Source organism: Alexandromys fortis, unplaced genomic scaffold, assembly GCF_014885135.2.
Source record: "Alexandromys fortis isolate MF-2015 unplaced genomic scaffold, M_Fortis_MF-2015_v1.1 scaffold_36, whole genome shotgun sequence".
Lineage (NCBI taxonomy): Eukaryota > Metazoa > Chordata > Mammalia > Rodentia > Cricetidae > Alexandromys > Alexandromys fortis.
In genome coordinates, this window is record NW_026067915.1 from 4,602,022 (window position 1) to 4,627,572 (window position 25,551).

The 25,551-nt window shown below is 44.4% G+C and overlaps 1 protein-coding gene across 4 annotated transcripts in view; it reads right to left on the reverse strand.

Moving 5' to 3' along the window:
• Positions 1-25,551, reverse strand: part of Tmem108 (transmembrane protein 108) — a 297,548-nt gene that overhangs the window by 242,864 nt on the left and 29,133 nt on the right. For 2 of the 4 annotated variants that reach the window (XM_050139496.1, XM_050139494.1), the window contains exon 3: positions 15,870-15,968. The exons of the other annotated variants lie outside the window; for them this stretch is intronic. The gene's annotated coding sequence lies outside the window, so the exon portion shown is untranslated. The remainder of the gene's footprint in view (positions 1-15,869; positions 15,969-25,551) is intronic. 4 annotated transcript variants of the gene reach the window in all.

Below are 25,551 nucleotides of genomic sequence, written 5' to 3' on the forward strand. Positions count from 1 at the left end.
GAAAAGAGAGAGAGAGGGAGAGAGAGAGAGAGGGGGAGAGAGAGAGAGAGAGAGAGAGAGAGAGAGAGAGAGAGAGAGAGAGAGGAGTCAGTGAGAAGCCATGTAACCACGAGAGGAGAAAGACGCAAACTGCCAGCCTGAACTTTGCAGGTAGGCCACAACCTCGTAGTGATGCACAGATGAATAGAAATGGGTTAATTTAAGATCTAAGAGTTTTCCAGAAATACATTTAAGCTGTTGGCCAAACAGTATTGCAATTAATACAGATTTCTGTGTGGTTATTTTGAGTCAGGGTGGTCGGGGAACGAACCATCAGTATCCAGCAACAAGTTCTCTGTTATTAGTTTATTCTGTTGGTTAAACACAGGATTAATTATTTTGTATAGTCCAGATAGAACTCTAACCTGCAATCCCCCTGTCTCAGCCTCCCAAGTGTTGAGATTGGGATTACAATGGAACGCACGACAACATCCTGCTGCTTGGGCACTCTTTGGAACAAACATCTTCTCTTTCGCTCACGCAGCCCTGTCTAAATGCTGACATTAGGTCACTCTGCACAACTCAGGGAAAGATACAATAGGATTCCTAGAAGCACAACAAAAAGTTGATAAACACATTAAGGTTTTCAGGCAAAAAAAGAAAACACTCAAGACAAAGTATTTGAGGGGAATTTAATTCCTCGGTGACTGTTCTCCAGATTCAAATGACACTGAATTTGGGTCATTTGTAAACACTCCACAAGCAAGAGCCTCTCCAAGAGCCTATTTTTCTAAGCCCTCTACTGCTTTAAACCTCTCAGTGCCTCTTCAAGCCCACAAAATGAAAAACACAGCTTCTAAGCAGGCAGTCAAGTTTTTTAACCATTAATTCAACACAATTTAGATAATATTGCTGATAGTCTATGCTGTATTACCATCAACTTATGAAATAAATTAAGCCACATTTTCTATGACTGAAAACAATAAACTGAGTTTGTTATATTGCATCTGTGGGAGAGGGGGCTGAGAGAAGGTGAAATGGGTAATTCCAGATCAGGGACTCCTATGGGGTCTCCCATGCTGTACAGGACTGCAGCCATATGAAGGCTGGACTCTCCTCCTAAGGTAGCTCCCCCAGAGGATGTTTCAGAGTCTTCAAGATGGTGGATATGCAAAGGAAGCAGCAATGCCTGCTGCGGACAGTCTCAGAATTGTGTAGTATCATTTCTGCACTATCCTATTAGCCAAGCAGATCCACCCTATTCAGCTGAGGGGGACTCTAGGAAAAAGGGGTGACTGACAATAGGTGGGGCTCTGAGAGGCCACATTGATGGCTAGCTACCATATGCTCCGTGAGCTGACTCCAACCTCATGGCTTCTGCCATGTAGATTTCTTAGTAGAAGTGCCTCTCCTCTCACCAGTGAGAACTGTTGTATGTAGGCTCAGTCCCCACTAGTGCAGCACTGGACTTCGATTTCCTCCAAGTCTTAGCTCTCACATCTGTAATAAAATTATTCTAATCCCTACCACAGGACACCACTGTGAGAACTAAATGAAATGCAATATAGAAAATACTCTGTGTGTTGTGATTATGTAAAGTACTTCTCAGCAACCACTTGTTCTAGGAAGTCCAATTGAGTGCACTTAAATGTTCATTTTATTTTATGTTACTGTTTGCCTGCATGTATGTCTGTGCACTGTAAGTATGCCTGGTACCAGCGGAAGCCAGAAGAGGGCATGGAATCCTCTGGGACCAGAGTTACAGATGTTGGGAAGATTGCCTAGTGCTTTTTAGCACCGAGCCATACCTCCAGCCCCTGTATACACACATTTGCAAAGCTGTCTCTATTGGAAGGCCAAGCTTTTCTGTCTGGGCTCTGATCGCACTGTGTGTGCCCTCCACTGTCTTTCCACATTCCACTAAGGTCATTAACTAAGGTCACTCCTAAATTCCTGAAGGGCAGAATCTTGAGAACACTGTCAGAGAACAGTCAGTAAAGGTTTGGTTAACAGAGCTGGTAAGCATTCGAAAGTTCCCTCACCCTCAACTACTCCCTGGAGAAAGAAAAACCTCCCTGCACACACTGTTCATGGAGAACACACGAAGGGAAGGTTGACCGAGTCTCATACACCCCAAATACCTGAAGTCTGTGGCTGAGACAACATCTGACTCTCTCCAAAGTTCTTAGGTCTCAAAAGCCAACGGCTCAAGCATAAAAAAATGTTTTTTGATGAAAGCATACCTGCCTAGATTTTCCCTCTACCTAAGAGAGCAAGCACTGGGGGTCTGTGGTAAATGTATGCTGACAGACTTAATTTTTAAATATCGACTTATTTATTGTGTTGGGGGTATAAGCATGCCACGGTACATGTGTAGGGATCAGAGGACAGCATCCAGGGGTCAGTTATCTTGTACCATACAGGTCCCACCCAGGGTTCAAACTCAAGTTGTGCCTGTGCCCCTGGCTGCAGGTACTTTTATCTCCTGAGCCACCTCTTTAGCCAATGGTGCTAGAATTCTTACACACACGCGCGCACACACAATTTCTTGTGTGTTGTCTGTTCAGTCAACTACTTAATAGAGATGCAGTTCCGAGGGACTTTTGTAGACAGAATTAAGACTGAGTTGGTGTTAAGACAACAATTTCATCGGGTGGGGGTGTGTATCACGACGCCATTATCTGAGCCCAAAAAGCAAGAGTAAGATCTAATGAGAGAAATGCAGGAAAGAAGGGAAGCAAGGGGGAGGCAGCAGGAGGGATGTGGTGAGATTAAAGGCATGACAGGAACTTAGCTCACCACTGCAGGCTTGGCAGATGGAGGAAGGAAGGCAATCCAAAAAATGTGGGCAGCTTCTAGAGAGAATGACCCTCACTGACAGGGAGCAGGAAATGAGAATCCAAACACAAGATACCAGATGCCGCTTGCCCATCTGGTGAATTTCTAAGTATGCCTTCACTTCAGCCTTGTGAATGCAGCCATGAGCATCGTGGTGGGTGGGTGGGTGCTTAGGAGTGCATTCCAGAGCAAGGTGGGGGAAGAGGATGATGGACCCTGGCTCACGAAGAGGAACACAGGTTGTGAAAGAGTGAGAAATATAGACCTATATATTTTCACATCATACAGATGTCTCCGTTGAAAATAAGGACTGAACTGAAGAACTGGGCAAGTACTATCTGTCTATATAGTGGTTAATGTATGATCTTCTGAGATCCTGATACCCAGGTGTCCGCCTCATGCATCCTCCCTTCCTGTCCTCACTTGTTATCGATACAAATATCAGCTTCCCAGGTGGCCAGGGCCTGATTTCTCAAGAAGACAAAAGAGCCAGAGCTACCCACCTGATCATGTTACCTCTTATGTGCTCTCCCAACTGGGCTACTCCAGCCATCCTGGCTGAATGAAAACTCCTGATTTGATGATGTTTTGCTATCTCTGCTACTTGATATTTATTCTTTTATCTTTTGCTTGCTATATACTTAATAAACTCAACAGATCATTCTCCAGGCTATACAGAATAACAGTCTAGTCAATATCGTCAGGTCTACCCCTCATAGTTTTAGTGTTTGAATGAACAAGACGTTCACCCAGGCTGCTAGCATTAAAACACCTGTACAAGGCTGAACCCTTCAACATTTCATCATGGAAAGGCGGTGGCTCATGAAGCCCCACCCCTCCCTGGAAGAATATAGATAAGTTGATTAATGGTGGTTGGGGGAAGGGCTGTCACTTTCCTCAGTTGTATAAACACCGATAAACTGTCACGGTTCCAGTAAATAATGTCCTACCCATGCTCAGGAAAGCAACTGTAGCTAAACTCAATGGGTTCCACCTACTCACAAGTCATGCATTTAGGAGATGGACATGCTGGAACAGAGAAGGATTTGGTGAAAGACAATGGTAGATGAAACAAAACTGTCAAAGAATAAAATATTAAAAATAAGAATTAATTATAGCAAGGATGATTCTCTGCATCTTATTTAAAATAAGTTATTTTTAATAAAGAAAGATATGGTGCATAAAAGTCACAGAAAAGATATAGCACGTAGACTAATACATTGATCCAACCATGTATTTGGCACATTCCAATGGTAACCATTCTGCACGTCAATGGGTAATATCTAAGGGCTCCAAGAACAGAAGATTGCTCAACCAATATTAATGACAGACTAAGCCTCCCCAATTGGTCCCGAGGAACAATGCCAAAGCTGTCTTAGGGCCCATATACAATGGCACGGCTCTTAGAGTCAATCTAGCAAGGAGCTATTCAAATGTCTATTATCAACCAGAAATGTTCTTAAAGGGTTATTGATGCTTCTATTTATTCCAATTCAAACATCCAAACACAGTGTGAAAGCAGTGCTCTGTACCATGAATCATTCAAAAGCCCCTCTTTGTATGATGAACTGTTAGTGTGGGTCTATAAAAATGAATTACAGTTGCTTTAGGAGGGAAATAATGTTTGCTATTCAAAAAAGCAGCCCCAGCTGAGCTCTCCCCACCAAGCCTCCTGCCCTTAGGAGGTGACTCACACATGACCTTCACTAAAACATTCAGACTCATCTTCAGACCCTGCACCCTGGGAGCTATGGCCATTTATGTTCTATCGCTAACCTCGATTTACTCAACCTTGCTTCGCCTCACCCTCCTTCCCCTTCTGCGCATTTTTCCTCCTCACTTCCATCAATACTGTATATGAGCCTCTTCACTCTTGGTCCCCTCCCTCAAAGCCTTCCCCCTCTAACCTCAGGGATCCCCCCCATTTGTGGAGATCTGATATTAAGATTTCATATCCTCCCACTTGTGTGAAGTCTTTCCAGTCCTTCTGTTAATCTCTCAAGCCAGACTACCCAGCCCGGAGCCCCCTTGTCATGACCCTGGCATTGCTAGTCAGTTGTTCTAGAATTTGCCTTGTTAAAAAGACTGTGGATACCATGAGAGCAAGGAGCATGGACATCTTCCTTGCAACCTGGGCTGATGGGGTTAGTATCTCTTCACTGTGTGCACGCCAGCCTGCTTTTTAATTGCTTTTGTTTGTTTTTTTTCTGGCCCAGTCACCATCTGTTCCCAAATGACAATATCAAAGGCTATCATAATGCCACAGATTCAAGACATTTTATAAAAGCCAGTATAAAAAACAAATAATATTCAAGAAAGAAAAGAGAACAACATTTTCCAAGCCAGTACAAATGAATATTTGTTCTCCCAAACTAGGGCTGAGCAATAGAAGATGGTGTCACCTCCAGTAATCATAAGGCATGGAGTCTAGGAGGTTGTTTGAGAAGATTCATCTTTGCAGGGTTATCACACATGAACAAGAAAAGAAAACTGCGCCGGGGATCAAATGATAAGGAACAAAGGAACTCCCTTAACAGCGCTGAGAACTCACTTAGGCCTGGAATGTGAAGAGCAGGTCAAGGAGACACAGTTACTGCCAGAGAACACCGGAAGGGACCCAAGGAGGACAAGGCTGAGTCACATACACCTCTAAAGAGTGTCACTTGCAGCGAACTGCTGATCCACGTCCTACAGCTGAACATTTCTTCTCGGGTCTTTATTCCCACTTACGAGTGGATTAAAATGTTCCAGATAAGTACAGACCCCTGCATTTTCCAGGCTGGGGATAAAGCTCAGTTGGTAGAATACTTGTGTAGCATGCACAGAGGCCTGGGTTCGACCCCCAGCATCCTATAAACTGGGCAGGGTGGTGTCCCTCTGTAATCCCAGTGTTGAGGATGTAGAGGCAGGAGGATCACACATCTGAGGTCATCCTCCCCTACAAAGAGTTCATTTTTAAAGAAACGCATGTCTTCAGTGGTTTGGTTATTTTAAAAAGACAAAGCAGATCAGACCGCCACAGCAGGAGTGAAGTAAGGGGCTGCACAGCTAATCCACAGAGATGCCCAACCATTCTACCAGGACACAGCGCTCTCCGGGACACAGGGCTCTGAGTTTGGGTCAACATTAACCCAGCTGGAGGAATGTTCCCTTTCCTCCAGTGTGTGACCACTGACAGTGAAGAGAAGCCTGATTTATCAGCTCTGCACAAGCAGAGCTCGCTCTATCCAGCTCCCCACAGTGTGCTCACACCTTGTCTAACAGAGGCTCAGGGGTCATTTCCCAAGGATGGTGCTGAAGAGAATTCCAATCTCCCAAATTTAATAAACTACTAAACTGCTTTATATGATATGAGTATCTGTCATAAAAAGATTTATTGAACAAAGCAGCCATATCTTTCAGGTATGCGATGGTCTAGTTTAGATCTTCCAAATGCCTACAGAAACTTATTCCTAAAAATCTTGTCTTCATGGTATCTGAGGTAGGGATTTTGGAAAGTGATCAGGATTAGAAGGGGTCATGTGAGACCAGGGCCTTTGTGATAACATCAGCGCCTACAACAGCAGGAGGTGGAGGGACCTGAGCTGACTGACAGAAGCCTGTTCTTACCAGCCGATGCCTTCCTCCATCACATGCAAAGAGAGGAGCTCTTGGGAGGCTGATCAGATGCTCATGCTTTCTTGTCTTGAACTTCGCAGGCTTCAGAAGCATGGGCTCAACAATCCTCTACTCTTGACAAATAACCCAGTCTGCAGCATTCCGTTATACAAGGTATAAATAAGTAGAAATTACTCACTAGCTGTTGAGCCCTTCCTGTTGCCTCAGGTCCTGGGCCGCTGGTGTGAAGGAGTTTTATTCAGTCTTCACTCACATTTACAAAGGTAATTTTTAATCCACTTTACAGGTGACAAGAAATGAATAAAAACTCTTTCTTAGGTGCTTCAGAGATTAAAACGTAAGAGGGGACACCAGGCATATCTAGCTCTGGACAGAGGATGTAAGGTGTCCTGGCCAGCTTCAGAGGTAGGGGTGCGGCAGGCGTGGGCCCCTCTGGGCGCCCATCTCTAGGCATGCTACCCTGTCACCGCTTCTGGGCAAGGTCAGACCTGAGAATCTTTTCCTTTGACTTTCAAACAAAATGTCTTTAATAAACAATTCCAGAGTTTTCTCCCTTCTCTTGGTTTTAAACTACAGCTCAGCAGTCAAAGAGAGAAATCGGTGCAAGAATTTGCTGAGAGAAAGGCTGACATCAGGAAAATATAGAAACCCTTGATTTAGGGAATACATACATTCCTTTTCCAGAACAAGGCTCCACTCTAAAAATAATGTTTTTGAAGGCCGACTGAAGAAAAAAATCACAAATGGTAGAGTGATCTAACTAAAACCTTTCAGGCTTTTATAAAATGTCCTAAAATCTGTGCAATCTAAACTATTATATTCTTCACAAAGGGAAGAAAGTGATAACTACCAAAGAAAGAAAAACTGGTCAGAAAGTACAATATGACATCTTGAGATGTCACAGAAAAAAAAGGAAAGGACGCAAAGACTAATGGGGTTATTCAAAAGGATGCAGGGACCACAGTGAAGAGAATCCCAGTGGCCAATTTTGCTCCAAATAATAAGACTATGGCTGATTATAACACATCGGGTGGGTAAAAGCTCATGCGTATGGAGCAGTAGGCTTTATAAAACCAAAGGAGAGAGGCCATCTTCCTATTTCAATCTTACTCCATCTGTCCTTGTGCCTCTGACTGCCAGCCGGTGATCTGTTTCCCTGTTTCTTTCTCATTGACTTTTTGCTGTGAACAGGCTTTTTTTTTTTTCCATTATGAAAGCAATGTAAGAGTATGGACAAGCACCTCGGTGGGCAATGCCTTCACTGGCAGGGGTGACACTATTCTTCACCCACCCAGGACTGTCTGAGGCTATAAGGTGGAGGAAATGGAGAAAGAGCAAGGAAAACAATTCATTTTATTTTGGGAAATTTCAAATAAGGGGGCAAGAGACTCTTCTAATGTTACACTGGCTTTAGGGCACAGTCCATAGCCACTAAATGTTGGCAAGGTTCAATCCACTGCAGAGTTACAATAAAACAAGAGAGAGAGGGAGTAGAGGGAAAGGAGAGGAGGGGGAGGGGGGAACAGGAGGGGGAGGGAAGGTATGTGAGAGGGAGGGAAGGGGAGAAAGAGACAGGCAGGCAGGCAGGAAGATAAAGAGACACACCAGCAGCAAACCTATTTCAGAGAGAGAGAGAGAGAGAGAGAGAGAGAGAGAGAGAGAGAGAGAGAGAGAGAGAGAGAGAGAGGAGTCAGAAAGCATTCCTGGCAGTGAAGATGAAGGCTCGAAGAAGTCAAAGCACAATAAGTCCATGACCAGTTTTTAAAGGGCAGTCCCCAGTTCCACTGCCACTAAGGATATGACCTGGAGAAGCCCTCTTTGTCCCTGGAGCTACAGCTTCCCGACTAAAGGAGTTATCTCAATGACTGCCCCTCCCCACCCTGCAACTTCTCACTCCTTCCTGAGCCCTAAGTTCTGCATCTATAAAATACAGGATGTTCTTGTATCTCTCTGGATTGCTATGAGAACTGAAACACTACTGGAGGTGTCTGAAGCTGTGCACAGCATGTAACACACACGACAAAATGCCAGCTGTTGTCGTTATGGCCACAGATACGATGATTATAAGCTCTATCACCTGTCCCAGAGTGTCTCCAAAAGCTAATGGCTTCTCAGGAATGAGCCCTCATCATTCCGGCAGAGGTCACTTCCACCGGCCACTCCTGTTTTTCCAAATTGACAGTTCTCTCCCCCCATTTCAGGGGAGACACTTGCCCATGGCATACGCCCACCCACATCACATGGGGGAGGCTGCTCCTTGCGGGTAGGAGAAGTGTGCCATCTACCACACTGCTTTCTAGTCCCACAGAAAATGGGGAACATCCAAAAGGAGAGCCAAGTGCAAAAAGAAAATCTGTGGAGCAGACCACTTCAGGAAGGCAAGGATAGGTGTACAGCCAATATCAGTGTGCAAAGCCACGGCTGTGTCACATGGTCCCCGATAACTCTTCTCTGGTTTTTACCTAGATAAAAATGTCCTAATTGGGGTTTTTAACTTACAGGAAAAGGGTGGGAGCTGATGCAACAACTTATTCTCTATGATGCTGGGGTACACACTAGACAGATGACAAAAGCTCCTGGTTAAAGGGGAGCTCAGCTCTTCTCTGTTCCCCAGAAGCACATGGAGAGATTAGGTTCGCCTGTGGTGGCTGAAAAATCTACAGAAGATTTCGGCTGCATTCACGCCATACCTGCAGGCTGCTCCAGGACTGGCGGTTGTATGTTCCTTCTTATACTCCCTCAAGAGATAAACTATATATTTCTTTTACATCCCCCTCAGAAAGGGGGACATAATACCATCAACATAGGGAAAACCCCACCTTAATGTACCCCCAAATCACCCAAATGCCCTATCCCTTTTAAAATCCCTTAGCAAGGTTTAAAGGCTGTACTTTAAAAAAAAATGTATTACTTCACTTAAAAGTCCTCTGAAATATCTTTGTCTTTGGATTGCCCTCTGGGCTAGAACTGTCTAAAAATAAAACACGGCTGCAGAGACATGAAAAAGAAATAGGAATTTCCCGATGAATGTGATGTCACCAGGAGGACCGAACAAAACAAAATTATGGGATATACTTCTTTCACAGATGCTTCCTTTTAGCTCCAGCCCCCGGCTGGTAGGTCTGGGGACAATGCTGAGCTAGGGCGACTAGTCAGTAGCATCTGAAGGAGAGACAAGGGCAGCATCATCTAGAAATGGGAAAAGCACCTGCCATAAGGCTTAAGTCCATGTGCCCTACCCTGACAACCCTCTCTGCAGATGCATTCATTCATCAGATTAACTGAGCCTATACTACATGTGAGGTGCTGGGAGGGTCCTGGGGGATGAGGAGGGAGCATCCCCACTGTCCACAGTTTGTCACAATGTAGGCACACACAGAGGAGATGGAGCACACAGGAAATGGCCCAGCCAGAGAGAGGAGTAGGGCAGGGATGAAAGGAGAGTTCCCCAAGTCTGGTGTCACCAGACACAGAGCAGGGGCGGTAGAATACACATGCCCAGTGTAGGCAGCCTGGGTTCAAAGCCTGGGACCACTGGCTTAGGGGCCTTGAGTACATTGTTCGACCTCCACCTTACTTCTCATTCTAAAACTGATATATATTTTTTAAGTCACTGTTTCCATGTTTGCAGTGGGTATTTTATGTACAATGCTTAGATCAGTGTTTGGCAAATAAGGAGTCATATGATATAGTGTCTAAACTGGGACATTCCTGAGCATAAAAGAAAAGGACATAAATAATTACCCTGGGACAAGAGGAGAGACTCGGGACTGTGGAAGGCAAATCAGGACATTTGGTCACTCTCTACATGCACTCATAGCTACTGAAGGATGCCAGCCACGCGCAGCAGGAAATGGTGCAAGAGGGAATGACAGATGCAATGACACTGGGGCAAGAGACTGTGACACGTTCAAGGAGGCCGTGGTCATTTGTCACTCACTCCCATGGATGGTCTTCCTTCCCTTCCGACCACTCCAGCGCAACTGGAAGTGCTGCGACCATGGTGATAGAGATTCAGAGAGCACTGGCTTCCCCCATTGGACTGTCGGCACAGAGAACTCCAGCTTTGGACAGCAAATTACGAGCACAGAGCAGGCACGCGGAGTGCAGGGAGAATGAAAACTACAGCAGCCCTGAAGGGTGTTGCTCAGATTTGTTTCCTGGGGAGAATTTTGCCCATGTCACCAGGAGACAGTGACAAGGGACCTAACTATACCATCTCCCCAAGGAAACTTCCTATGTTGAAGACCTGATGTGATATTTGGAGATGGATCTTCTGTTCATGAGAGTGTGTGATGACATTAATATCATTATAGAAGGGACATGAGGGAACTTGGAGAGAATTTTATAAAACTTGCATTTTCTGAGGTTCATGCCAAGTACCCCAAGCATCCAACATACACCATTAGGGAGAGATATAAAGATGTGGGTGTGTAGCTTGATTTTAACATCCTACCTACAAACATTTATCATTTAGGAGCACCCAGACAATTACCCACAAACCAAAGAATTCTGAATTAACACGTGAGCATCACATGTTCTCATGGCTGCTTCACAGAACGTATTCCTCCTCTAAGACAACGGATGGGTGTGAACGGCTGGGGCACAGGCAGCCAACAATGGGCATCCTTCCCCTATTCTGTGGGTGCCTTCCAGGGCTCTTAGCAACGTAGCTGAAGAGTCTCCAATCTGGGCTCTCCTTTGGATCATCTTTTTATTGTGTGGGGTAACTTCAGCAGCTCACTTTAGTACACAGGATCTTACTCTGTCAACTAATTCTTTTCAAGTAGGTTAGCAGTAAACACAGGGTCTACTTCTCTGGGCAGCGTATAGCCTTGGCCTAAAGCAAGAGAGGCACCTGAGGGAAACTTGATCTCACTGACCATTGTCAACTGAGGCCTCAGGTGTTCCAGTTCATCTCTAGGAGACCCTGCCCCCGAAGAAGGTGTAGCTTGCAGTACTGTGGGCCAGTGCTCAGACCCAATTCTAAGCTTCCTGTCTGTGTATCAGTCTTCCACCAGAATGATGTCTTTGTAGCACCCTTCATGCCTTAGAGCAGTCATGAGCTCCTAACTGTAATTCCTTATCTGTAACTAAATGTGTGTTTACATCCCCAAATTTTCATCTTCAACCCTAGCCCCCAGGACCATGGCACTAGGAATTTCTTAGAACATCAGGGCAGAATTCTCTAGAATAGAATTAGTGCCATTATGGAAGAGACCTTAACAGACTCCCTTGGCTACTTCCACAGGATAAGGGTGCTAAGACAAATAGCCACCCAATGAGCCAAGGACATAAAATTGTAAGTGCTTTGATCTTGGAGTATTCACACATGGTAGGAGGCTAACTTCTACTATTCATAAACTCCCCAGCCTCTGGTATTCTATTACAGCAGCCCAAAATGCATGTGGTACCTGCAAAGTGAGGACAACAGGAAATCTCCATCCATCCCCCAGAGGCACTGAGCAAGACTCCACCTTAGCAAGGTCCTTTCAATTCACTGAGGCCAGGATGAACGCAGACTGCATCATACATACAAGCCATCATCTTGCTTGGGTGGTCTTAAAGAGCCTTCTTTAGCGATGGGGAACAAACCAGGGGAAGCAGGCAACTCAATAAAAACAGTTATAGAGCTTTTCTCTTTCCCTTTGTAAGCAGCAGATCTCCCTTTGTAGTATACATGCATCCTGCCGTCTTCATTAACTACACACCTGGGTGTTTTGTATTGCAAGTCTGTTTTCTTTTCTCTATTTAACTGCTGGAAAAACTATGTCTTAAATATCTTTCCATCAGTTTTAGCAGAGAATTACAAAAATGTTTCAGTATCTATTCTATTTGTCGGAAAAAATGATTAGAATCTCTATTTTTCCTAAAAGACCCAAGTATGATATATGTATTCATGAGTGAGACTTCATACATAGCAATGAAAAATTATCTTATTTTAGGCAATTATTCTGATTGAATAGACTATTTCCAATCTTAAAACTCTTCCAGATAAACATATCTCAAATTTCTAATTATTTCCTACTATGCTGTATTTATGTTTCTGCTGATAATTATTAAGTCCCTATGAATAATTAAAATAAAAATATAACAAATAAGTCTGCCCCAGAGCTTACTCTAACGGGTCACTAGGCTCATCTCTATAGAGCAGTAACACCTGCTTGCAGGTAGAGGTCAGGCTTGGCCTTGCCTAGAGCTGGAAGGACCCTGCTGTTCTAGGATTTGAGAACTAGACAGGAAGGCTAGGTTGATGTGGGAGTGTCATATATCAATCTGTTGATTTCATTGGTTAAGTTATAATAAACCAGCTGCTTGGCCTCATGGCTTGGAACATAGATGGGGGAGTAAACAGAATAGAATTCTGGGCGGAAGAGGAAGTGAGGTCAGACTCTGCTCTGCTCCCGAAGAGACCCGTCAGCTCTGCTGGAGCAGAGACGCCATGCTCAGCTCTCCCGGGTAGACGCGATAGCTCTGCTCTCTGAGGCACACGCGATGAAGATGGATGTAGGCTAGAATCTTCCCGGTAAGCGCACCTTGGGGTGCTTACACACATCATTAGAAATGGGCTAGTCCAGGTGCGAGAATTAGCCTGTAAGGGCTAGAGTTCATGGGCCAAGCAGTTCTTAAATGAATACAGTTTGTGTGTTGTCATTTCGGGCATGAGCTAGCCAAGCGGCCAGGGTGTTGGGGACGCAGCCCCGCCGCTCCATATTTCAACAGATGGTGCCCAGACGTGAGGCTAACTGAATCCACAAAAAGCCTGAGAAAGCTTGGGAAAGAATGGAGTGAAGCATGTTTTCTTGGTAGCAGAAATTTCTTGGGTCTACTCTGCTTGCTAGAGGCAAGCAAGCGCTCTCATCTAAGAGAGGCTTCCTGACTCAGCTTCAGCTGCAAAACCCTGCAGCTCATTAAGAGGTCCTGCCACGAAACACTTAAACGGTGTTGGTGAAAAGCTGAACGCATGCTTTTCGGTTTTCAGCCGTAGCAGGAAAAAAGTTGTGCTGTTTAAAAATGCCGGCTTTCTGGGCCGTCCTGCCAGGGCAAACTCTGACTGAGGCAGGAGGGCCAACTACAGAGAGAGGACTTGACTGTTGTCTGTTGTAGCTCGCTGGCTGGCAGGGACCTTGAAACGCCATAGAATTGTGGCTATAAACATGGCTACAGCCTGTATCTCCGCCATGAGGCTGGAAAGCTAAGGAATGGACTGGATCTAGCTGGCAAAGCCACGGCTTTAATCCTACTCATATTGCTCAGTAATTTAAAGGCTCGTGTGGTCAGAAAAAGAGAGATATACAGTAAAGAGATTCAAAGACAAAGAAAATGTTTAAATGATTTACAGTGTGTTAAAAATATATGCAAGCTAAAAGTTAAAAGTTCTTAAAAAAAAATAAGAAAAAGAGAAGTTGTGTGTGGTAGTACACGCCTTTAATCCCAACGCTTGGGAGGCAGAGGGAGATTGACCTCTGTGACTTCAAGGTGTGGTAGCACACGCCTTTAATCCCAGTGCCTAGAAGGCAGAGACAAACAGATCTCTGTGAGTTCAAGGTGTAGTAGCAAACACCTTTAATCCCAATGCCTGGGAGGCAGAGACAGGCGGATCTCTGAGAGTTCAAGGAGAGCCTGGTCTACAGAGTTATTCCAGGTCAAAGAGATACAGAGAATATAAAAGTAAAAATAAACGAAATAGAGGTTAAAATAAAGCGTACAAAGATGGAAAATACACAGAGAATCTTGATACTGTATACTATTATGCTCTCTTTGAATTGTTTGAATGCTGAGGAAGGAGCAACAGCTGCCAAAAGATATTTGTTTATAAATGCTGCTGAACTAATCCATCGTAGAGATTTTGATGCCTTGACTTTGAAATTTGGATCTAAGGACATGATACTTTGGAAAGGAGTTTCTTTTTTTGTTTTCACAGAGGATGAGACCCTGTTCATTTCTTCTATTCCGATGTGGTATGATGGACCACGCCCTCCTGAATGGTTGCTGTGAATACCTTCAGAAAATTGCTTCGCTCAACTGCCAACTGAGATGAAACTAGCACACAGGTTATACCATGAAAGACCTAATTAACGACGCCCCCATTCAGCAGGAAGCAGTTTGGAGAGAAAAAACTGCGCCCATGTTCCCAAATATGGTTTATAAATGTTCTTTTACATTTAAAGGGGGAGATGATATAGGTATGAATAATTTACATTGATATGGATTTTGCTTTAGTGATTTAAATTTAAGGTTAATTTTGTAATGTATATAGGTTGTTAATGAATAATCATTAATAATAGTTAAGTTTGTAGTCATGTTAGTTAAGATTTTCTAGATGTGCATAGATATATTTTAGATAGGCATTCTTCATATTTTTCAAAGGTTATAGAATATGGCATTTTAAATGTTTTAATAACTTAGGACTTTTCATGACAATGAGACACTCTGCTCCTGGCAGCACCAATCTACTTCAAGAGGAAGATGGGCATCGAAGAGGATCCTTATGGAGTTTGATAGCCATTTGGGCAAGAAACTGCTCTTGCCTGGACTATTGCATAAACTGGACACAGAGAACCCGCAGAGAGAGGACTGCTGAACTTGCCTAAAGGTGAGATGATCTTTCGGGGTTCCTGATTCATGAAAGAGTCTGCAAGACATTCTTCAGGACAAGCAGATAGTGACTGCCTTTGAAATTTCCTGCTTTGTGGAAATGTCTGCTGGAAACTATGGGCCTGTAGGCCGAAGATGGATGCCCCAACGGTACAGAGGAACTTTGGGTGACTGTCCAGGCAGCGAGATGTCTCTGTCATTTCTAGAGCTTTGGATGTTAAGTTAAAGCCTTCTTTTTTTTTTTTTTTTTTTTTAAACAGAAAAAGGGGAAGTGATGTGGGAGTGTCATATATCAATCTGTTGATTTCATTGGTTAAGTTATAATAAACCAACTGCTTGGCCTCAGCTTGGAACATAGATGGGAGGAGTAAACAGAATAGAATTCTGGGCGGAAGAGGAAGTGAGGTCAGACTCTGCTCTGCTCCCGGAGAGACCCGACAGCTCTGCTGGAGCAGAGACGCCATGCTCAGCTCTCCCAGGCAGCTGCAACCCACGATGGACTTAGGCTAGAATCTTTCCGGTAAGCGCACCTTGGGGTGCTTACACACATCATTAGAAATGGGCTAGTCCAGGTGCGAGAATTAGCCTGTAAGGGCTAGAGTTCATGGGCCAAGCAGTTCTTAAATGAATACAGTTTGTGTGTTGTCATTTCGGGCATGAGCTAGCCAAGCAGCCAGGGTGTTGGGGACGCAGCCCCGCCGCTCCTATTTCAACACTAGGTAATTGTAAAATGTGTGTATCTCCTAAGGAGCTGAGAAGGGCCGTTCCCTATGGTTCACAAGAGAGCAAGTCGAGAGCATGAACACAGAGGGCTAACATTGAAACCTGTGACTCACCCAAGATGAGCTGCAACCCTCACTGCTTTTGTCCAGTGACATGCCAACATGGATGGTGGATGAGGGAACTCGTACAAGGTCCTGTCACTGGATGAAGAGCTACAGGCAACAAGTGACCATAAACAGGGAGAATTAGTTTTCTCTGGGGATGACTTCCCTAATTCATCCAAAACTAACCAAAGTTAACTAAAGTTAATCAGTTAACCTAAACCAAGTAGTCATCCCTAAAATGGCATACATATGAGCAATATCAAATTGCTGTGGGATAATGCTTTTGTACAGTGTAAAGATTTGTCACTTGATTGATTGGCCAGTAACCAGGCAGAAAGTATGGGCGGGGCAACCAGACTAGAATTCTGGGAAGAGGAAAGGCAGAGAGGCAGTCACCAGCCAGATGCAGAGGAAGCAATATGAGAATGCCTCACTGAAAAAGACACCAAGCCAAGTGGCTAAACATAGATAAGAATTATGAGTGAATTTCAGCTGTAAGAGCTAGTTAGTAATAGGCCTGAGCAATAGGCCAAACAGTTTATAATAACATAAGCCTCTGCGTGTTTATTTGGGACTAAATGGCTGTGGGACTGGATGGGATGGAAACTTCTGTCTACACCAAAACGGACTCAGAAAGTTTGTATTTACATACTTAGATGTATATATACATGCAACAAAGATAATGGTGGATCTGGGAGAAGTTAGGAGATAGAATTAGATAGGGGTGAATATGATCAAAATATACCACATGACATTCTCAAAGAATTAATAAAACATTGCATTAAAATATGTTATTTTAATTATTAATTATGTATATTAACATATGTCTATGTATGGGTATTTGTAAATGTTTGCAGGTATCTAAAGAAGTTAGAAAAGGGTGTCAAATACCCTGAATCTGGAGTTGCAGGTGACTATGAACTAAGTTACTTGGGTGCTGGGAACCAAACTCACTGGGATCATCAGAAGTACAGGTTTTTTAACTGCTGAGCCATCTCTCCAGCCCGGGTTCACCACTTTCAACAAAGTTCAGTTCCCAACACCACCTTGCTTCGGATTTCTCTTCCAGGAGCCTTCTCAAAGGCTGAGATTGCCTTATACGGAATTCAGTGCTGAGGACACACAATACAAGAAGTCAGCTGGAAGCTCTCGGGGCTGACTTCCGGAACACTACTAGGGAGGGTACACACTTGTGCCCTCAGAGAGTAGCAGAGCTCATTCGGCCTAGAAGCCTGGACCTTCAGTAAGTGAACTGCTCCTTCTACAGAGAAAACTAGTTCAGAGAACAGGAAGATCCCTGGGTTCAGGAAGCCTACTGAGTAAGGGTATTTGGTAGGTAAAAACGAACAAACCAACCAACCAACCAACCAACAAACCAACCAACAAAAAACCTGAAGAGTCTCCATGTCTTTCTCCCCAGTTTAAGAACTTGGAGGCCCCTTGGAGAGGAACTGTGACTCCAGCATCCCTCTCAAAGACGAGTTTGCCTTTGTTTGTGCTCAGGATTGCACAAGATCCACCTTTTTCCCCAAGGACCAAGTGGAGAGAAGAGAGAAGTGATGCTCTGAAGAAGGACAGCTTGCTGGACCATGTCCTCCTCTACTGTACTCCAGAAGCACCTGCTGGTCCTGCTGTGTCACATGGCTGGCACTCCAAATACCACGGCAGGCATCACAATAAAAAAGGGGGGGAAAAAAACAGAAGAAACACAGAGAACAAAGTGGCCAATATCTTTCTTGGCAAAATACAGCCTCAGACCTTAGTGTTCTTACCCTACGATTTATAAACATCATCTGCCTTCCTGTGTGGTCCAGCATAGTCACAAATGGCCAGGCACCTGCTCACTTCTCATGCCTTGTGCAGGCCTTGTTCTGTCTGATCATAAAGTGAGGAACCACGGGGACTCAAAGTCATAGGTCTATCTATCTGCCCTTGCCCTAGCACGGCTACCTCATATGCAGAAGCAGACACAGCTCCAGGCTTCAAAGCTCAGAATACACCATTCCTGGCTTTGATTCCAGACTGGATTCTGATGTCTTGGCCAAGCTTTGATTTCTTTGTGTTGGTCTGTGCCGAGACCTGGATCAGTCCCTTCCATGAGGCTGAATCTAGCCAGCTCTGTAGAAAGACTGCAGCTCGACAGCCTCCCCGTCCTTTGATAGATTTGCCAAGCAGGGCCACCACCCCCTGCCAAGGGTCTCTCGTGATTGACCCTGAAAATTCTCATTTGCCTCAGCCACACTAGCTAGAACCCAGGTAATCAGCTCAACCATTCCAACTATTTGAACTAGAAAACCTGAAGGAAATAGTTCAAAGTGGAAGAACGGGGCTGTGGGCTTTAGGGGCACAGGGGCTGCCTTTTACTACAGCCTGGTTCTCTAGGAAGCTCTTACTTTTGCTTTCTGTCCCTTCGTGATCTCCAGTTTATAGTCAGCTGCGGGTGGGTAGGGCTCTCATACCCCAAGCTTGTGGGAAGTGACAGATAAAGAAGAAGCCACTGTAGAGGCTCAGCTTCCAGGAGACCCTGAGAAGTTCCAGCTTCCATCTGCAGCACAGCCTTCCTATACAGTAAGGATGGATGCTGTGGTACCCCTAACTCCTCAAAGATGAAAAAGCATACAGGGTTATAAAACAACAGACATATGTAAGACATCGTTATTACTATTTGCCCTTTTTAAAATGCATGGCTCAATGAAGTCTAACAGATATTAAAACATATACATATATACGCATGTCCTCAATTAATGCATGCACCTTGATGAATGTGGACATAAACCCATAGTGCCATACTACAACCGAGGTACAGGGCATATCTAATACCTCAAGCTTTCCTTGTGTTCTTCTGTGTGTTTAGGGGGGTTAAAATGTTTAAGAAGAGATCCCCTTGACCTTTAAAGTGAACATTGCCACATGGTTAGGTATAGGTTCTGCACTATTCACCTGGTCTCTGCGACACTCATTTTGTAGAACGGAAACTTTTCTCCCTCTGAAGACTGAGACTCCATTTCTCTCTGCTCCTAGCAAGGATTAGTAGAAATTTTGGCACCTGTAAACCTACTTAGAAACCTCATGTAGTGGAACTGCATGGTATTTGTCCTTTTGTGACTGGTTTAGTTCTTTCTCTATGTTAATCCATGTTGCTCAAAATGGCAAGATTTCCTTTCTATTAGGCTGAATATATGTGTTTTCCTTAACCTATTCATCTGCTGCCATTTAGGCTTGCTGCCTTATCTTGGCTATTAAGAATGATGCTGTAATGAACATGGGGGTGTATATATCTGTTAAGGGTTCTTAAATAATCTGAATATTCAAATGACCCTCCCCTTACAATGAATCAATTTATAATTTTTGATTTATAATAAAGGTGATACAAATTCCAGCCTTCACTGTTCACTCCCGTCTCCCGTGCACAAGCCTCATTGCCCGGATGGAGCTCCAGGGCTCATGGGCAACGTCTCACACACCAGGCACAAGGAGAGTCTTTTAGTCGGTGCCAGGCTACAGAATGGTCCAAGTCACATGAGAAGAGTGTGGCCGTGACCTCTGAGGGTTTTTCACACTGGAGGTGTCACTGAGGACCCCTGGGGACACAGGAAGAGGCCTGAACGTCCATCAAGGACTAACGGTCTATAACTGAACACAACACTCCCCTACACTCCCAAGAGCATGTGCATATTTTGCTTGGGGCCTCTACTGCCATATGACCACCAGAGGTGATACAACAATGAGAGGGTTCTGAGTCAGGGAAGAAGAGTGGGCAAAATGTAACAAGAGACCAACCTAAGATGGCCAGAAACTTAGAAGAGAAATTTTAATAAGGACAGGGGAGGAGATGGGCATTGTCAGTTAATTATTTTCTTAGAATAATTTAATCACATTTTCATGATTACAAATAGTATATGCTAAGTCAACAAATCCAAAATTCATAAATACATGAAATTCTGGGAAAAGGTAGCCCAGGAAACAACGTTCTTGGGAGCATAAAAGTGAGGCTAGTCCAGCTATACCCCTGGACTTCAACCCGGCAGACAGATGAAGACTGGCTGGACCACGTGCCACTCCCGGCTCAGCGCGATGTGGTAAAGTGACAAACACAGGCAATGACAGGAGAAGCCAGGCTGGAGCCGCACGTGACCTTAAAGACAGGCCAGGGGCCTTGAAGTGCTCCTCCTTCCCTCCTCCCCAAGCATCCTGCCTCAGCCAAGCTCACCTGCCCCAGGCGCCTCCTGGACTACCCCGACCAAAGTTCACTTCTGTGTGCCTCAGCATCTCTGCACTGATACCCAGTCAACTGTGAATTTCACAGCATTTGAATCTACCTGCGCACAGTCCTGTCAGCCCTGTGATGGCTTCAGGACCATGATGACATTCTCTGAGAGCATCGCTCATGTTCTGCGCAGGTGTGCTGCCAAGCAATCATCTGATTTGCATGTTGGAAACTGAGAAACACCATTAAGTGAAGAAACTGAACAACTTTGAAATGTTTTTGACAAAGAATGGCACCCAGTGGTGGAGTAGTCAGTGATGCTGTAATGTCTGTCTTCATCACGGGTGACAGAGTCAAGTGGACTGACATACTCACCGCCTCCAGGGGGCACCACACACCCCTTCCCTAACTGCAGCTTTGCTCCTTAGAACCAACGTCACCGCAGTCCCATCCCCTACACCCCAATCTCCTGTAATCACCATTCTATGATCTGCTTCTGTGGTGTCCACATTTTAACTTTCTCATAAAAGAACAGAACAGATTGTTTTTTTTTTGTCTGACTTAATGATTTCACTATAATGTCTTCCAGATTCATTCATGTTGCTGCAAATGAATTCCCTTCATTTTAAAATATGAAATGTATTCCATGGTGTGTATACACAATCATATTTCAAATATATCATATATGCACTGTTTTTATTAATCAGTTAACACACTTTGCGCGGACGCCCCATCTTAACCTTGTAAATAATGCTGCAGTGAACACGGAGTGCAGGTCTGCAGCAAACTGGCCTCAGTCCTCAGCATAGGACTGACTGGAAGCGGGCTCACTGGATCATAGAGTTCTGCTTCTTATTTATTTATTTATTTATTTATTTATTTATTTATTTATTTATTTATTTATGATTTCTGTTTCTTCCCCACCCGCCGCCTCCCATTTCCCTCCTCCTCCCCCAATCAAGTCCCCCTCCCGTGTCAGCCCAAAGAGCCATCAGGGTTCCTTGCCCTGTGGGAAATCCAAGGACCACCCACCTCCATCCAGGTCTAGTAAGGAGCATCCAAACTGCCTAGGCTCCCACAAAGCCAATAAGTGCAGTAGGATCAAAAACCCATTGCCATTGTTCTTGAGTTCTCAGCAGTCCTCATTGTCCGCTATGTTCAGCAAGACCGGTTTTATCCCAGGCTTTTTCAGACCCAGGCCAGCTGGCCTTGGTGAGTTCCCAATAGAACATCCCCGTTGTCTCAGTGCGTGGGTGCGCCCCTCGCGGTCCTGAGCTCCTTGCTCGTGCTCTCTCTCTTTCTTCTCCTGATTTGGACCTTGAGATTTCAGTCCGGTGCTCCAATGTGGGTCTCTGTCTCTGTCTCCTTTCATCGCCTGATGAAGGTTAATATTCAGGAGGATGCCTATATGTTTTTCTTTGGGTTCTCCTTCTTATTTAGCTTCTCTAAGATCACGAATTATAGGCTCAATGTCCTTTATTTATGGCTAGAAACCAAATATGAGTGAGTACATCCCATGTTCCTCTTTTTGGGTCTGGCTTACCTCACTCAGGATAGTGTTTTCTATTTCCATCCATTTGCCTGCAAACTTCAAGAAGTCCTTGTTTTTTACTGCTGAGTAGTACTCTAATATGTATATATTCCATACTTTCTTCATCCATTCTTCAATTGAAGGGCATCTAGGTTGTTTCCAGGTTCTGGCTATTACAAACAATGCTGCTATGAACATAGTAGAGCATATACTTTTGTTGTATGATAAGGCCTCTCTTGGGTATATTCCCAAGAGTGGTATTGCTGGGTCCAGGGGTAGGTTGATCCCGAATTTCCTGAGAAACCTCCACACTGCTTTCCAAAGTGGTTGCACAAGTTTGCATTCCCACCATCAATGGATGAGTGTGCCCCTTTCTCCACAACCTCTCCAGCAAAGGCTATCATTGGTGCAGAGTTCTGCTTCTGCTTTCACGGAACAGCCACACTTTTCCATTAGAATATGGACTCACTAATATTTCCACTGCCAGTAGACAAGGGCTCCTCTTCCCTGGGGCCTTGCCAATATTATCACCTTCCATCTTCATAACAAGAAATGGGTTTTTCTCCCTTGAAGTGATTGAGTTCTGCTTTTAGGTACTAACCCACTATTATATGTATCATTTGCAAGAATTTTCTCTTAACCTGTAGGTGGCTGTCTCTACTGTGCCCCTGCCATGAAGAAGCTGTTTAGTCTGATGCAGTCCACCTGTCCATCTTTGATTGTGTTGCCTAAGCTTTGGGGCTAAATCACAAACACCATCGTCCAGACTGACAACTGCTCCCCCAATGCTTCCCACTAGCGTTTCAGTCTCAAATCTTACATCAAATTCTTTGATATATTTTGAGTTTTCTTATGTAGTATAAGAGATATACAGATAAAAATATGACTTTATCTTCCTGCAGATGGATATGATAACCAATTTCTTCAACATCATTTACTTAAAAGTATGTCTGTATCCGCCTGCATTTTATTGCCATCTTTATAGGAAACAAACCGACCCTAAAGGAATCGGTTCACTTCTGAACTCTATTTTGTTCCGTTGGTCATTGTTTCTATTTTTAAATCAGCATCATGCTGTTTTGATTACTATACCTTTTGAGTATAGGCGTGCGCACACACACATATGATGTGTTTTATTTTTAATTATGTGTAAGTGTGTGGGTATGTACATGTGCGTGCAGGTGCCTGAGGAGGCTGGAGGTTTCAGATCCCCCTCACAGCTGCAGTTAGAAGCAGTTATGGCTCTCTAGGCACGGGTTCTGGGAACTGAACTCTGGTCCTCTGTCAGAAGAGGACATGCTTTTAACCGATGATCTCTCTCCAGCCTCCTCCTTTAGTATTTTGTTAAATTTTTTATTTTTATGTTCATTGGTATTTTGCCTACATATATTCCTGCGTGAGGGTGTCAGAAAGCCTGGAGCTGAAATTACAGCCAGGCATGAACTGCCATGAGGGTAGTATGCTTTGAAGGTCAGAAGTGAAATGTCTTATTCTTTTCGTTCAAGATTGCTTTGGTACATGAAGCTTTTGTTGTTGTTGTTGTTGCTGCTGTTCTATTTGGATTTTAGGATATTTTTTTCTATATCTGTAAAACGTACGTAACACTGATTTGTGTATTATTTGAGGAAGCTATCCGTGCCAGAAGACATCTGAAAATTCTCCAAGTGTCGAATCCATGCAGGTGGGAGCAGGTGAACATCTGGAGTGGTGAGAGCTGAGAAACAGTCTAACTTCAGGGGTCAGCATCTAAAGCCCTGACAGATGAGGTGGACAGGGAAGTCGGGTCACCCTGTTGCCAGGGCTTCCGGCCTTGGCAGTGCCGTCATAAGAAATTCATCGAGTGGGCAAGATGAGCTAGCAGGCAAAATAAGATGCTGCCACCAAGCTTGGCAACCTGAGCTCCATTCCCAGGCCCATAGGTCGGAGGAGAGAACCAACTGTCACAAGTTGTCCTCCAACCTCTACACTGTGGCTTGTGTATGTGTGTTTGTGTATGTGCAATGCATGTGTGTGCCCACGTACACATGGGCACACATATGCACATACACGTACACACGCCCATGCGTGCACATGCAAATAGATGTTTAAAATTAAGGAGAAAGGACATTAGTAGCTTCTGAACTGTCCAATCGATAGGAAATTATTTGATGTCATTCTCAAAGTACCAAGTGCTATACAGAAATAGACTAGGAAAGCTCCCGTTTCGCTAGTAGAAGTGTGATAATGGTTATCATCACTTTAGCAAACAATTTGAGATTATCTAGTAAGGCTGAATAACAGGTACGATTCTCCAGGCAGAACAGATAATTACAGTGCTAAGCATCTCGTGTGTGTTTATTTGTGGAAGACACACGCAGGGAGGCACGCACCGGGAGGCATAAGGAAGCTGACAGCTCTGCTCACTGTTTAAAAGGCAACTGATGGACAGAGCACACAAACGCATAAAAGTGTGCCACAGGCAGGCACAACCTTCAGCATGACCTCCAACAACACCGAATACAAGATGCAATGGTGATGGGAAAACACGCATGCCAGGCTTCATTTCTGCTTATATATAAAAAAATAGTATTAAAACTTAAGGACTCTAAAGGAGACCTGGATTTGGGGTGGCTAGTAGGAAGGATGGAGAGAGGGGAGTTATCAACAGGAAAGGGCAGGGTGGGCTTTGAAGGAAGTATAAATACAGAGGATCAATGTCTCATTCATTAGCCTTTATAACGAGGGTTAGAACCATGCCACCGTGTATGAAGACCTTGCTATTCCAATAGTGACCAACACTGAGCAAATCGCAGGTGAGTCAAGACAAACAGCCCGTTCTCATACTAAGGACACAGTATAACAAAAATCCCTTCCACACAGCTATGAAGTCCCACACCTCATGCGCGTGTCCGCAAGGCAAGCTCCAGCTCAGCACCTCGCGATTTCAAAGCTCCATTCCCTAGTCTATGTATACTACCTCTGCCTTTTCTTCTCCACTCTTAAATGGCAAGTTGTCATAGTTTATGCTTCTCCACAAACGATCGTAAATCCTGCCGATAATGATATGTATCTAAAATAAATGAGATGTACACTAGGAGTAATAATATGGTAATACAGAACAGATTGAAGGGATCATCTCACCGGCAGGCACACAAACCACGAAAGGAGCCTGCGGCAGATGGCAGCGGGAATGAAGCTGGTGCCTGTCCCGACTCGATACTGATTAAACCCCAAGCTCTGGGAAAACAGTTACTTTGCAGGAAAGATGAAATTTACCTAACTCAAAAGGAATCCAGTGAGGGATGTCGTGTTCCAGCTGCCAAACAGAGGGCGGGAACTGGAGGGTAAGTGTACAGGAAGACTTAGGCTCAGGGGAGGAGTCCACAGAAACTGCAGTAAGGAAGCAAAGAGCCACAGCTTTGCACCACTGTAGGGCTCTCTGGAATCCTCAGCTCAATTTAGGAAGCTTCCAGAACAGTCTATTTCATTGTTTGTTGAACCAAAAGTGTCATGCATTAATAACCCCCCAATTACACTGAAAAATTCTAACATGCGATCCCCGCCCACTTAAGCCTGGAAAACAGCTGAACTCTGCAGAAGCAGACTCTTGTTGGCATTTCAATTTTCACTTTTAAACGATATTTTTATTCCTAGAATGCCACGTACGAATACTCATATCTACATGAGTGCCATATGGGCGTACAATTTTTCTTCATTTGAAAAGAACTGGCCCGGTTATGAATAAAACAACTTGTTGAAAATAAGGTCAAGGAGTTATTTAATAAATGCGGCATACAAGTTCTTAATTAAGCCATGTGGGGCTGGAAGCGTGGCTCCGTTGGCAGACTGCTTGCCGAGTACGCAGAAGGCTCCGCAAGCCTTTCTTCAGCGTAGCATAAACCAGGTGTGGTGACCTATGCCGTAATCCCAGCACTTAGGAGGTGGCTGCATGAGGGTCATCCATCCTCTGCTAC